Source organism: Streptopelia decaocto (assembly GCF_964273445.1).
Source record: "Streptopelia decaocto genome assembly, chromosome: 6".
In the NCBI taxonomy this organism is placed as follows: domain Eukaryota; kingdom Metazoa; phylum Chordata; class Aves; order Columbiformes; family Columbidae; genus Streptopelia; species Streptopelia decaocto.
In genome coordinates, this window is record NC_138660.1 from 46963743 (window position 1) to 46969986 (window position 6244).

Below are 6244 nucleotides of genomic sequence, written 5' to 3' on the forward strand. Positions count from 1 at the left end.
AATGAAATAATCTCTGCTATATTTTCAAAATCAGTGTTTGGCTAAAGAGTATTGTAAAACCTTCAGATTTATGTTGAAATGTTAGAGATCGCAAAGCATCAGTTTCATAGTGCCTGTCAGTTCCATACAGGGGATCATAGGCTTATTACATGTAGTTCCAAAAAAAGGATTCATAGGCCCCAAAATGTGTCCATTCTTTCCAGTTATATGAGCTGGTCTAATAAAATGTCTTTTGTCTCAGTAAAGCCCGCAAACTGACATTAAATAAGTATGTATTTTAGTCTACCTTCTATGAACCTAAATCTCCAAATTGCAAAATGCTCCCCGTTCCCAATGTTTTCAACAAGCTTTGATTACATCCAGTCATCCCAACTATCCCATATGGAACCTTCTACCCAAGTGGATTTTACTTATGCCTAAAACTATGTATCTCAGAAGACCTTCATGAATTCTTATAGCTCAAACTGGTGTACCCTGTTAAAGCAGCCAATAACAAGAGCAAACACATAATTTTATTGAGCTGGAAAATGAAGCCCAGTTTTGCCAGCTAACATTTAAACAAATAGTTTTAAAAATAGAATTGGAGAAATGTGAAAGCTTACAGAGTGTTAAATAAATCAAACCTGAACAAAATGCAAAATACAGTGTTAGACAAAGTGCAATGTACTTCATGGAACACTGGTAATACAGAAGAGATTTCAGGCAGCACAATTAGTAACTCCTGCCTGTATTTCTCCTTGTTTCCTGCTCTTCCACATCTTCTTGCCCACTTGGTGCAAGCGTGGATTGGTATAGAATCAGAAGCAATCTTTAGCACAGCTACGATGTCCGAGGGGGTTGCATGTTTATATGGGGGTGGAAACTTGACAACCTACAGGTGACTGCTGAGGGCTGAATGATGCATTTGATAATCTGTTTGGAACACAAACTCCCACGGGCATAAAAATGAAGCTGTATGGGGCCTTCAGGTCTCTTGGATCATTGAACACCTGCTTTTGTCCACCATTACTGTGGAGAGGTGCCACAGCAGTTCATAATCTCTATTATTTCCCAGAGCCTCCGTCTCCCAGATCACGCTGGTGTTTTTCTACTACACCAGTGTGGGGCTCCCTCTTAGCAGTTCTGTCAGGACATCACCTAGGATGCATTTCTTTTGTTGGATTGCTGCATTGTCAGATGTAGGAGTACGATGGCTGTGACTTCACACCTGGAAGAACCTACAAAATAGACAGACAAAATAAGACCTACAAAGCAGACAAAGAGTCACAGATTATTTGCAAAAGGCAGCAATGGGCTCCTGTGTGCAGTGTGCCTGCAGTACATAACTACTTGGCAACTTCTGTCATTGTTGCTATACCATTCATACATTTTGAGAGCTGCAGCCTGGACATAAATGTACATGAATGTTTATCTAAGCAACACATCGTTTCACCATAGATAGTTGTTTTCTGCTTTTGATGTAATGTCTTAAATATAGGAAGTGTTTCTAATTTCCAGTGACCAGTAACTGACTTTTCAGAGCTGCAGTAAGAATGAGGTTACACTCTCTTTTACCACCTACAGCTTTATCTCTGTTTTCTCATGCCAGACAAGTCATTGAAAATCCAAGCTTTAGAACAGGACATTCCAGAAGAATTACAGTGTCCCTCAAAGCATTTGGATGAGTTTCTCAAAAGCCTGGTGGCTGTTCATCTTGTAAACAAACAAAACTGCTGAGATAGTCCAGCCAGGTTTGTCCTGGCAGCTAACCTGACTTACTTTTGTGGAAGCTTTACAAACATCCCCTCAGAAGTTATCTCACCATGAGCAATACTGACAAATAAGTTTAAGTAATTAATTCTGAGTGGCAGAAACAAACCAGAACGATCATTTTACTCTTTTTGGCATTGAGTTCCAAATCTAAGCAGCAGAACCATTTGACTTTTCCTATTCGGGGCATCACTAATTTATCTTTGCAAAAATGACAATTCTTGAATAGGGCCCTTCCTAGAAATAATCTTTCCTTACTGTCCCTCCTGGAGAGAGCTTTCACTGAGGCAGAATAAGGCACATAGTGCAACTTTTGTCCAAAATTCTATACTGGCCACAGGCCAGTCATTATTACCCATGCAATGAAGATCTTTATTGTGCTTTGATCTGTAGACATTTTGCTTCTGTGAGTTGTAAAGTATTTTTGTAATAGTTTAAAATATTTTGTAAAAAATTTTGAAAATAGTGGAACCATGGAGCAGTGGTTAGAACTGCCAAAGCAAGATTATAAAATGTTACTGCTTGTACTTTTATTTGGCTTGCACTTTCTTATTTTCTTCCCCACCACTCAGGAGTCTTGTCAGTGAATATATACTCGATGACAAGAGGAAGACAGGATGTGAGCTCTTTTTATCCTCAAAGCAAATCTTACCAAGAGAAGCCAGTCCTTCCTATCTTTTCAGTCCCTAGGCATTGGGCATTGACTGGGAAATTCTTCCTACACTGATTAAATACAAATAAAGGCAGGGGTAGCTCTTCTGGCATCCCATTTTTGGTTCTTTGTCCAGATAGCTGATCACTGAGACATCATGGTGGGGAAAAAAAAAAAAGTTATTTAGTTGAAGTAGAAATGCTGGAAGTATCCCACTTTGGTCCACAAAACAAACGCTTGTAATTTGTTTATATGCTGGTGTCAACAGTTGGGAGTTTCCTAGGTCTCTTCCCCAGAGCATGGAAATGCGCTGCAGCCACGCTCCAGTTCTGTGTTAGAGGCAGTTGAGGCTAACTGCTGATCCAGAGGATAAACAGGAAAACTGCCGGTGAATGAGTCCGATTGTGGAGCATCCAAATAAACATATTAACAGAATCATTTTCCCCTCTGGTTTCTGGCCAGCAGCTGTTCCTGGGGTCTGCAGTCCTGTTTGTCACACAGAGTGCATTGCTTCTCCTGCGGCATCTCAAGCCACTCTGCGGAGTAATTCCAGTGAACTTTAGTTTTCCCTTCCATTTTTCCTTTATCTCTTCCTGAGAAGAATGTGTGCTTACTCTTCCCTAAAAATTTAATATTCCTAAAAACACAATATTCCTTCCCCACTCAAGCAGGAATAAGGCATTTGTACTCCCATTTTACTAAATGAGTTGTTAATCTACACCAACCAAAGCAATTCTTAACAATTGGATGAGGGCAGCTCTTCCCTCTGCTATGATACTTAGTTCCTTTTATTAAACAAACAAACAAAACAACCCAAAAAACTACCCCTCCCGAACTCCACAAACTATTTTTGCAGTTAATTTTAATGCAGTTTGACTACTTGAAATTTATTTAATCTATAAACATTAGAATGCCTTGACAGAAGATTCTTTTGGAGCTCCTGACGGTTATTTTGGTCATCATTTTGTAACTTCAGTAAAGCAGAAATAAGTACTGAAGTTATAGTTGCATAAATGCCAAGCCTAGCAACCAGAAAACTTCAAGTGGTCCTGTCTGAAAATCCAAGATTGTGAAATAGCTGCAAAAAAAAAGAAAAAAAAAAGTTCCCTTAAGTATATCTAACGTTGATTTGAAATACTGGAATACTTGTTTCCTTCTTTTAGTACTATTGAGTCTGCGTATCAGGAGAGGTACCTGGAATTCATGTTGATACACAAAGACTTTCTTCAACTATGAATAGGGCTAGTTGACAATTACTGTCTGTTCTTCAAAAGTAACATTTTTGCTGGAAGTGTCTGAATTCTTTGATTTAGCAGGGACTAGTTAAATTTCTCCAGTTTGTGGAGATAAAGAAAAGGTTCAGAAATGGTTCCCACATGCTATGCAATTCTTATTAGTGAGGAATTGCTACGCACGTATAAGATCCATTCACACACCTTCCAGACAAAAAGTTATTTAACAGTTTTTTATTGATGACTGCATCCATACTTGGCAGTTATGAAAGAACTCAGTTGCTGTTCTATGAATTATTTTGTGGTTCAGCCTTAGAAAACAAGTTTTTGCCTACTTCTTCCTCTTTTTCGCTGTTATCATTAAGGTTTTGTATATCCTGGCAAGAGCACAAAGCTGGTATCAACCTGAAGTGAAACCCAACACTTTATTAAGTAAAAAAGACATGGATGAGTGAATTTGTGTCGGGTTTCACTTCAGGTTTGGTAACCAAATTTTCCCTTTTGCAGGCAGAGTGCCCAGAAACAGCTTTAAGTGGCTGACAGCTGACAGCAGCTCCTCACATTTCTTCAAGAAAACATCCACTCTACATCCCACCCCATACGGGTGTCCTTTCTAGCAGGTATTCCTAATAGCAATCTTCATCATAACTGGGAAGCAAATTAATTTGTTCATTAGCTGTTCCATTGTGTGGAACAGCTGTCACAGGTTTCTTGCTGGTGAGTTTTTAGCAGTCTAGAGTTACTGCTAAGTAATATAGATGGCATTTTTCTCAACAACAAGAAAAGACAAAATCAGAATAAAATGAGCAAGAAACTGTTATGTTAAAGAAATGGGACATATCTAGAAAAAAAGAATAACGAAACATTTATCCACACTGAAAATGCAGATAGTTTGGGTGAAGTTACCTGGTTGGGAATGTTGGCAAAAGTGGCTAAGATCGTTCAATTCTATGTTTGAAATAGACATTTGAGAATCTTTACTCATGTTCGTATATTTACATTTATATATGTATGTATATACCTATATATGTATATACATATATTCTTTTTTCCTTGAGCATCTAGTGCTAGTGAAAATAATGGAAGCATGAGCTTTTCTGCTTCAGTCTTTTAGTATGCACTTGATCTGGTTACTTGAGGCTTTATCTACAGATCCTGGAAGCCATGGAGTGAGGGGTAACTACCCCTTGATATACACAGGAGTAAGGGAATTCAGAATTTCACACTAATAGTTCCTTAGTCTGATTTTTGTAAAACAGAAAGCTATCAGTAAATGGGTTTCCTGACCATAACACAGCTAGCTACTGCTTGTGAAAAGTGAAGAATATTTTTGTCTTCTGTATTTTATTCATCTCATTTTCTGAATTTATAAATGGGAAATAAACTACATTTGAAGGAGTTGCTTCTGCTTTTTCAAAGCAATTTTCTTTCTGTTTTTTTCTGTACTAATGTCACACTTCGGTGCTTGCAGAGATAATTATACTGGGCATGTGCACAAGAATATATTTGTTCTGTAATGGAAACTACATAAGTATCTTCAGAATTTCTGAACAAATACTGTTATTCTTTAGTATACTGAATTACTCAGATTGTGTAAGAAATTTCCAGGTACCTAATTCACATTATGAAAAAGAGAAAGGCAAGTGCTCTGGAGTCATCATACATGGACATCAAACTCTATGTCTACAGGTCAGATCTAATACATTTTTTCAAATTTCATATCAATTTGATGCTGCGCAATAGTACAGCCCTGCCAGCAACAGTTACCAAAAAATGCTTACATGTGAAGTCTCCTGGGAAAATAAAGTATACTAGATTTTTTCTGGTGGATGGGTTTTGTTTCAAAATTTAACTTGAAATAAAAGGTGTTGATTCAGGTGGGCTGCCACCAAGCATGTGGGGATTTGTGTTTGGTTCAGATACAGGATTATTTTTAACACTGTAAAAAACTACTGGTTTGTGGTCAGGATTTTCCTCCTGTTCAAACAGAAGTTTTCTAGAATTTTCTGGGCCTCTGTGCAGGTACAGAAGGCAAAACTGCTGTTCACAGCTTGGAAAGCACAACCCATGAGCATTGAGGGGTTCTGCTTCTCTGGTGTGCCCCAGCCTGTTTATGTCGGGTTGTGAATACACTCATAGCAAGTGTTCAGCACCAGTCATTCTGGATTCTATATTCTTAAATAGCTTTCAAGGTGTTTTAAATGAAACAGAAACATCTCTCTTGTTTCTGAATGAAAATGTCTGTGTGTGACCTTCCAGGATGGAACATTTGCCATTATTTGTAGGGTAGCAACACACTGGGTATTTAGAATGATAGAATTTCTTACACAAAATAAATTGAAGTCTGGGCTGCCTTCTAGTCATTACAAATTGCTGCATTTTCCAAAAGATTGATACTGATTTAGCAGAATATCACTGCAAAAATCTGCAATAACTTAAACAGTCACTGGAAAGTATAACAAACTTTTGATAAGCAGTACTTGCACTATTTAATAAACAAGTTTACATGTCTGGCTCTGGGAGGAATTGCTTTAATCATTCAAAAAGAAATGAGCATAAAATATCAATATCTGCTTAAGAGCTGGATCTTCTGCCTAAGAGTATAGATTCA